At 45.1% G+C, this 8,943-nt stretch overlaps 1 long non-coding RNA gene across 1 annotated transcript; it reads right to left on the reverse strand.

Moving 5' to 3' along the window:
- Positions 1–768: 768 nt before the first annotated feature.
- Positions 769–4,758, reverse strand: LOC128146609 (uncharacterized). The gene is made up of 3 exons (XR_008236792.1): positions 4,548–4,758; positions 3,798–3,840; positions 769–1,172 (listed from the first exon to the last, which is right to left on the reverse strand). It is a non-coding gene; the product is annotated as an uncharacterized LOC128146609 (long non-coding RNA).
- Between the last annotated feature and the right edge of the window lie 4,185 nt (positions 4,759–8,943).

Below are 8,943 nucleotides of genomic sequence, written 5' to 3' on the forward strand. Positions count from 1 at the left end.
ACAATAAGTTTTTATTCCAACCTTTTACACCTACATGTTTTAAGAAGGGGATATTACCTTCTGCACATGCTGATACTAATTTTCCTACATGGCACAATATCTATAGACAACAGAATGGTTCAAGGAAGCAATTTTAGCTTCAGTCCCAATCTTTCTTGTTTCTACAATCCCGTATTAGGCACTGTACTTCTGAAAGTAACTATTTTGCTGGAGGCTAAGTAAAAATACACTAGAAGTACATTTCTCAGAGATCACTTTCTCGTTAATGAAATTTTGAGGGTTAAAATCTGCTAACAGCCTGTGATAAGGGCAATTATGTTGGACATTTGAAGTGGTGGAAAACATGCCAGCCAACCAGAATCCTCTTGTCGCAACACTTGCTTCATAATATTGTATATAATAACCATTGCACTGCACAATTACACTATCTATAAACTATGTTTTGCCCCAAAATAGACATGTATCAAGGCAAAATATTCTTGTAGACCACTCACAAAGATAAAATTGTGCTATGCTTAGGTTTAAGTGGCTAAATTATAAACAGATTGTCAGGCTTTGTGTGTCCTAGTGGGTCTGTTTTTGTGGTTCTGCCAGCTCTTAAAGTGCATATTGTAACGGCTCTGTATTATTTGTGTTACAGGGGCATTTAGAAGCCCCAGGCCCATTTTTCCAGGCACTCTGCAAAGGTACAGTAGGGAGATGGTTTCAGCCTCAAAAGAAATTATATATCAAATACATAGTTTTGTTTAGTATTTTAGAGAAATTCTAAGATACATGTAAGTATAATGAGACAGTTGAGGTAGACAGAGCAGCTACCCCCAACTAATTTTTTTTTTCTAAACTTCAGAATTATTCAGTAACACTGCATTCTAAAAACTGCATCTTAACCCATAGAAAAATTAAGCTGGGATACCAGCAAAGCAGCTTCTCCTTCCAATGACACACCTTACCCTAATGAATCTGGACACACTATGATGGATTACACAGTATGATGGATTTTGTTCCCAAGTATTAATAATTTTACATTAAAATTAGTGAGTGGGTCCGATGGCGGTTGTAACTTCATGGCTATACAGGGCAGCAATATCATCTTCATGAGGATTCAATGAAGATTCATTTCTTACAGGCCAGACTACCAGCACTTCAGGCAGAGCAAGACAACTTTCTCCCTGCTGAATAGAGAACAGCAGGCATTAGTTTTAGTAACAAGGACAGTGATAGTCAGAAGCTGCCAAACTCCTTCTAAAGGAATCATCATTTGTTTGTTGCCTAAAGTTGCAATAAAACAAAACAACAAGAAAAGTAGCAATTGCCTTAGAAAGTAAAAATGGGACCCTAAAGGGAGTAAAAAGCAGGCTTCCCTTTCTTTGTGATACATATTATGAAACTTTTCAACAGTAAAGGCATTTTTAAAATGTAAAAATTCTGAACAAGCCAGGCACTAGGACCTCCAGTGTATTTTCCTTACCTTAGCCATGAGGAAGGCCTTTTTGTCCGTTACATCCATGCATGTAATCAGTGATTGTGCCTTTTGTAAAACTCAGATTCACCATCTGTATGCTCCCAAATGGCTAGACGAGTGCTAAAACCCCATCCCTATGGGATTAATCTGCAATTTCACACTAAATGATTTTTAAGTATAATTTGTTACGATACAGTATTCTAAAATAAAAAAACGGTCAGTGCTTTTGCATTGTAATAAAAGGAGGAAGCTTGTAAAGTTTCCTGTATTTAAAATGTGTTGTACAGAATCCACTTGCACATTAGTTTCATTCAGATATGAATGCACATGTCTCAGGAAAAGAACCTTTGGGTAATTGAAATAGCTGCTTTTTATTTCTGAGGGAAAGAACACAAACACAAACTTAGAATCTGTGCACTGGTAGGGGGATGAAGTATAACGTACTTCCCATCTTGTTCAGGGACTGAGAATTTGCATGATGAAGTTGCAGTTTAAAATGTAAACAGAATATTTCACTTCTGTACTGAGGGGAATGGAGGGATGAATTGTAAAGACACAGGGTAAATAAAGGAGGAGCTAAAGAATCCACTCTTTCACATAAAACAAAGCTGGCTTGAAGTGTGCAAGGAAATTATTCCTTTTTAAGAAGCACTAACCGCTTTTAGAAGTACCCCATTTCACTAAATAGAGGGCACTGATGTTAATTCACATCATTATTTTCCCCACACATTTTAGATACTCAGCCGAAGAAAGATGAAAACCATCATCAGAACACATGGCAAGTGAGGAATAAGAAGATCGAGGGTCAGGATACACTAATGTCCTTTTACAAAAAAGATGATGAGTTAACATGAAGCTGCTTTTCAGCCATGCTGGGTTCAGCATAGAAACCATGAGTCCCAGGCAAAACTGGACTGAGGTGGGGAAAATATTTTGATTTTACAGCCCGACTAGATGGTAACACAGAGGTCATCAAAGTCTTCACAGAGTTCTCATAGGTCTCTGCTTTTGAGGGTTCCTCAACTCTCCCTTGCTTTTTTTTTTTACTTGTCTCCTAAAGCACACTTGAGAGCATGGAAAATAAAACAAACTTGTTTTATGATGACCTCAGCTGGCAGCAAATTGAATTCAGTTCGTCATTCAAAGGAAGCTACTACATTTTAAACGATAGTCTACAGAAATACAAGATAATTTTAGGAGAAATTCACACAGAAGAAAGTCAGTGCCTTTACAAAGCAAATCCCTCTTTCATCTCTGTTGTTTTACTGCATTATTTGCTACAAACTATTTACTCCAAAGAAAGGAATAATTTATTTGCTGAACATTACATTATTTTAAAGGCTACATGTGATTTTATATGCTGTCAAAGTAAATGAGATAGGTATTTCTATTCATCCAATTTCTAATACACATATTTCTGCCAACATTCACTGTAAAAATAATTTCAGTTGCGGCAGGTGAACTTGCCCTATTCTTTAACTTAGACAAGACTGTAAATGAAAACAGCAATTGTCCATATCTTGTATTCTCTCATTTTAAATAACGAAAAGGAACCCAGGTAATGTATATAAGAAAATAATACTCACTGATATCCCTTTTCATGCTATTCTCTTAGGCAGCATAATGTCTCCCGTGTAACATTAACTGCTGAGAAAACACCTAGAACAAGGAAAAACTGGCTACAGGCAATCTCTCTAAATCCAATCATCAATTTGCGGTTTACCTGCATTCAAACTTTGAGCTGACATAACACAAAACAGTCAAAGAATTTCTGAAAAATATACGTAAGTAACAGCAAAAACATTCATGATAACTTCTAAGGCCAGCTGCTTATTAAGGAAACTCTGCTTTTAAAACTGTTTGATAATTTTAACAGTGTTTCACCTGGTAACTGGCAGACTCCACCACCTGCTCTGCTTAACAGTCACAAAAATCCCAGCCTGCAAATATTCATGTGCATGTTTCCCAAGGAGTAGTACATGCCACCGTTATGGAATCACAGGGTAATTTAGGTTGGAAGGGACCTCCAGAGGTCTGTGCTCTAAACCTCTGCTCAAAGCAGGGCCAAAGCAGATCGATTTGCTCAGAGCTCTGTCCAGTCAAATTCTGAGTATCTCCAAGGGCAGGGACTCACCACCCCTCTGTGCCCCATTGCAATGTTGGGCTACCCTCATTGTGAAAACTTGCTTCGTAATATTTAACCAGAACTTTCCTTGTTGCAACTTGCTATGTACTCTTCTAAGTGTTTGGAGAACTAAGCTCTTTATCCCTTCACATTTCAGTTTAAGCTCCCCTAGTGAGCAAGACGGGTATAAGTCACCCTTCTACTCCTTACCTGTTATAATCTGGCCGTTCCAAGCAGGAGGTATGCAAATCACCTGAATAAGAGAAGCGAATTTGTGCACTGAATGTATAGCTACAAGGAAACCAGTCAAGTGAAAAGTTCAACACAATGGCTTGAGCAGATTCCAAGAAAGTCTAATAAAAGAAATGGCGTGTTTTATCTTTACCCCTCCTCCAAATATTAAGCTACAGGAATGCAATTTTTTTAAAAAGCATTTTTTTAAGTTACGAGGTAAGTATATAATAACTATAAGATGACCTTGTAATAAGTTATAAAAGCAGCACGACATACGACTGTAATTAAGGGAACACTTGCAACTGTGCAAACTCTACGCCTTAGGCTCTAGCAGTACTATGACTTTTTCTTTTATTCTGCTTTTCGGTTCTCCATATGTGCCTGGTATAGGCCTTGATGCTGAGAAGTATTGATTACTCTCCATTTCTATTGACAGTAATTAACAGAGAGAGATTTGATGCTCATTGAAGTGAACAGATTCTCATTAAGAGCAGAAGAAAAGATCTCCCCTGTCTTCACATTTCATTCCCTCTATACCGTGTGGTAAACTGTCAAGCACAAGGAAATAAATTTCTCATGAGTCTTCTGGGATTTCATGTTGCAAGTATATTTAAAGTATTTCCACGTTTATGCTTTGCTATGCAGAGTCCAAATGACCTGGTTTCATCACTGATTTTGGACTGCTTCTACATAAACGCCACCTTTCATGACAAGTAAAGCTGGCACCTGTTTTGATGATGGGCTTATGGGAAGAAAAGTCTGGTCTCCAGAAAAGACCCAGCAAGTCCAGGCCAATAGTTTCTGGGGCTGACCCTCTGCCAGCATGGGGCTGGACCTTGGTTCAGCTGTTTCACGCCCATCTATCCAGTATGGGGAGGTAACGCTGTCCTGACCTCAGGCCTTTACTGTCAGACTTCACTATCTGAGGGGTGCACCGCACTTAAAAAGCCTCTGGTGAAAGAGGATGTAAAAGTACGGCCGTCAGAATGAATTCTTTAATTTCCTATTTATGTTTTATGTATTCAATTAGCTAAAGAAAGGTGCCCACGCCTATGAGGCACCCTGTGGCCCGGTCTCCAGACCACCCAGGGCCCTCCTGGCCGTCTGGCACTCCCAGCCCCACCACTCTCCGTCCCCACGGGTGCCCTCCCGCCCTGCCAGGGAGAGGAACGCTTCCCCTCGGCCTCTGCCCACCCCACAACGGGGAAAGCCCTCTCGCCTCCCCGGCCGCAGGCCCACGGGGAGAGCCGCCCCCTCTCCACGGGGGCAGGGACACGCTTCCTCCTCACCCCCCGGCAGGTCCAGGTCCCTGCTCCCCGCTCCCCACACGGGAAGCCATCTTCTCCCCCCCACCCCCGTCCCGGCAGCCAGCGCTGGGCCGGTTTCCTCACACCCCAGCGTCGCAGCCCCTCGCCGCTGAGGAGGCGGCGGGACCGGCGGCACGGAACCTCCCCGCCTCCACCGGCGGCTGCCCCGGCTCCCTCCCCCCGGGCGCTGCCCGCCGCCAGGCCCGCCTGAGAGAAGGTCTACCGGCCGCTCCCGGGCATCTTCCCGCGGAGGGGCAGGGAGTGGAGGCCGGACCCAGGCACGGCGGGATCAGCGGCGGGGAAGGCGAGCGCCGGCGGCGGGCGGGGAGAGGCGGACCCAGGCGCTGCCTGCCCACCCTTTCCCGCCGCGAACCGAGCGGGGCAGCGGGGTCTGCGGACACCGCGGGACCGGCGCAAGCTCCCTCCGAGGTGCCGCCCCAGCGCCGGCGGGCGGGCGGCTCTCCGCCGGGGCCACGGCGGTCCCCAGAGCGGCCCCCGCCCCGCTCTCCCTCACACATTTATTCCCGCCGCCCCGCTCAAACGGCCGGTGCCCGTTTGAACGCGCTGGGTGGGTCCCCCTCCCCCTTCCTCTCTCTGGAAAGTTGCAAGAAGTTGGGCTGTTTGGTTTTGGGGGTGGGATTTTTTTTTTTTTTTTGGTTCTTTTTCTTTCAAATTCCCCTGCCCAACCCCTTCGCCCTCCCCATGGCCAGGTCCCCCGGGCGCTAGCAGGGCGGGTCTGGGGGGGGGGGGGGCGCAGCGCAGCGGCGGCTGCCGGGAAAACGCCGCGTTCCCCCGGCCCTGCCCCGGCCCTGACCCTGCGGGCGGCCCCCGGCCGCGCATGCTCCAGGCTGGACAGCTCCTGAGAGGGAAATTTAAAAACGGGCTGGAGCCCGGCCCCGCCGCCGACTCGCCGCGGCTCCGAGCCGCCACCGCCGGCTCCATCCCCCTCAGGGCCAGCTCCAGCCCGCCCCCGCCCCCCCCACCCCTTTCCCCGCAACCCCCCCCGCCCCCCCTCCTCAGAGGGAGACCCCGCCGCGCCGGGCCGCAGCCGCGGAGCTCCGGCCGGGCCCCCGGGCCCCGGCCCGCCAGGTTTGTGGAAGGAGCAAGCAGCGCTCGGCCGGGAGGTGCGGGCAGGCCGGGGTACGGGGTGTCGGGGCGGCGGGACGCGGGGATCCTCCTTGGCTGCCGCCGCCAAGGGCTCGGGAGAGCCCTCGGGGCAGCTCCGTGGGCACCGGGGCTCGGTTCCCGCCGGGCTCCCTCCTGTCTTCCTCGGGGGGCAGCCTGGACGTACTTAGACCATTGCACGTTACCGCAGCTTGCTTTTCATAAATGCTATGCGGATGCTTTTATGGGAGTTTAAGAGCAGCCCCGAGGCGGGAGTGTTCCCCCGGCTGACTCCGGTGCTCCCGGTACCGACAGCCCTCTGACATCTGAACTGCCCCGCTGTGCCCGCGGTCCATTGATGCTCCCTCCATCAGGGGCAAGGTTCCCATTCTGAGCTGCTTTTTTGGGGTGGTTGTTTGTTTGGTGTGCGTCCCCCCCCCGCCCCCCGTAAAACCTTTACTCCATAAAATAAAACCAGTGCACCGGGAGGTAAAGGTAATATAAGTTGGGCTTTACTTTCTTATAGTCCTGGGTTTCGGCTGGGGTTTTGTTGTCTTCTGCCCGCTGCTGAAGTGCTGGATAGCTACTGCTGCCTGAACGGCTTCTTTCTGTTTTCTTGTCTTTTGCCAAGGAGATGATAGAAAGTGATATCCCGTCCATAATGTCAGGAATCATTAGGAATTCAGGGCAAAATCACCACCCTTCACAGGAGTACAGGTGAGGCGTTTATTGATTTCAAAAATACGCACTGCACTGTCACAGCCTGCTAACGGATGTTGTTTTCCCATTATTTCCTAAAAAAAAGCCTTAGCATATAGAAATCAACTTTTTTTTTTTTAAAAAAAGAGTTAACTGCATTTTTTCTCCACTGTAAAGTAGATTTCTAAGGTGGTGAGGGGTTACAATGCATTACATTTAGAAGCGTTCCTGTTTAAAGTATTTTGATACTAAACTATGTTTGATAAATACACCTTCAAAGCCTTGGGTTGACCTTCCAGTATACTCTCCCTACTGTATGAGTGTTGCCAGAGAAGGATATTCTTGTTAAATAATAATTACTTAAAAGTTCCCTTTCAGATCACATTTTGCATTGTTATGAAGCAGTCATGGAGAGACTAAATCAAGTGCAATAGACACTAGAAGAGCTTTTCATTAAAACAAGTACTTATGTAGTACTCCAAAGCACTGACATGTCAAAGGTCTTCTAATATCAGTGGGAACAAACCTGGATTTGTCAACAGCCTTTGATAATTTACCTATACCTCTACGCACCCATTTATTGTTCAAAAGTATTGTTAGAAGTCATGGGATAGTTCTGCATGAATTACAGTGCACTGGGTTAAGTTAGGTTACATCTTGTCACATGATGCAAAGTTCCAAGAAATACGGAATAGCAGAACACGATCCAGTTCTCACAGTAAAAAAAAAAAAAAAAAATCTTGTTTTAAAATGAGGAGTGAGAGACTATCTCCTTCCTCCCAGCCTGAGGGTGTTTTCACCCATTTCTATGGGTAAAAGAGGTCTGCCGCAGGTATTCTTCTATCAGCCTCTCTCTATTCAAAATGCAAACACTGCACTGCAGCCTCTTGCAGCTCAACAAGTGATTTGTTATACTCTCTGAAGCCACTGTGGAAAAAGGTTTGTGGAACTCTGTTTTGCTGTTTATTAAAGCACTATTTGCTCTAGGCATTTTTGTTGGCTATGTAAATATTTGTAAAGAAATTATTCAGTATTTAATGAAGGGTATGTATGAGAGAGACTTCTGGGTACTTATATTTAAGTCTGTATCTTCAGTGCCCTGAAGAACATACCACCTTAACAAAGACCGTCTTTACGGAGAGAACTATTCTTTAACTCATAGCTGCAGAAAAAACACTCTTTTGGGGGGGAGAAAGATAGGATTTATCTTACTGCCAGTAAAGGAATTGTAAGAGTTTCTTCTTTTATTCAGAAGTCATCTGCTTTCAAAAACTACTTTAAATTGTCTGTTAAATATTTTGAACTCAAAGATCCCAGTTCTCTAAAGTTTTTCACCCACTTGTGATTTCTTTAATGCAGCTTTAAAATTAATTATTTGACCTCATTTAATAGTGGCAAATTCTGATAAAAATGCATAAAATCTGAACTGCACCATAAATGCAGAGCACTATTTGTCCTACTTCATGAGAAAACACTTTGGATTATGTAAAAGAAAATCTTTTAGACTGAATGATTTTAAGAAAAGAATAGACCTGTCAAATTCTATCAGCTCTGTTTACTCTCCTGCTGTCACCACAGTCCAAGACTGGAACCCACAGTCCTGAGTTCTCCATGGGGGAGCATCAAGGCTCCACAAAATGGGGAATGGCCTCCAATTAGTGAGTGGGAGGCTGGGGCTGTGCTGAGAATACTCTTCTGTCTCACTTGGAATCTTTCAATGGGACAGTTGGACTTGGAGGAGACCAGCCTTTCCTGCGAGTGTACAGGAGGAAACACTGAAAAGGGAGGGGAGTGTGTGGGCATGTAAGCAGGGGATCAAATCAGCAAATATTGATAAGTTTTCATGCAGCTTATGCTTGCAGTTTGAAACAATGGGAATTTTTTTTCTTTTTTTTTTTCTTTTTTTTAAATGGATGAAAAAAAAAATCCCTGATTTTAGCAGGTCTTTGAATTCTGTGGATCCAAAGCATCTATAGTAAATTTGTTGTAGCACATAGAGTAGTGATGAGGAT

Source organism: Harpia harpyja, chromosome 9 (assembly GCF_026419915.1).
Source record: "Harpia harpyja isolate bHarHar1 chromosome 9, bHarHar1 primary haplotype, whole genome shotgun sequence".
Classification (NCBI taxonomy): Eukaryota; Metazoa; Chordata; class Aves; order Accipitriformes; family Accipitridae; genus Harpia; species Harpia harpyja.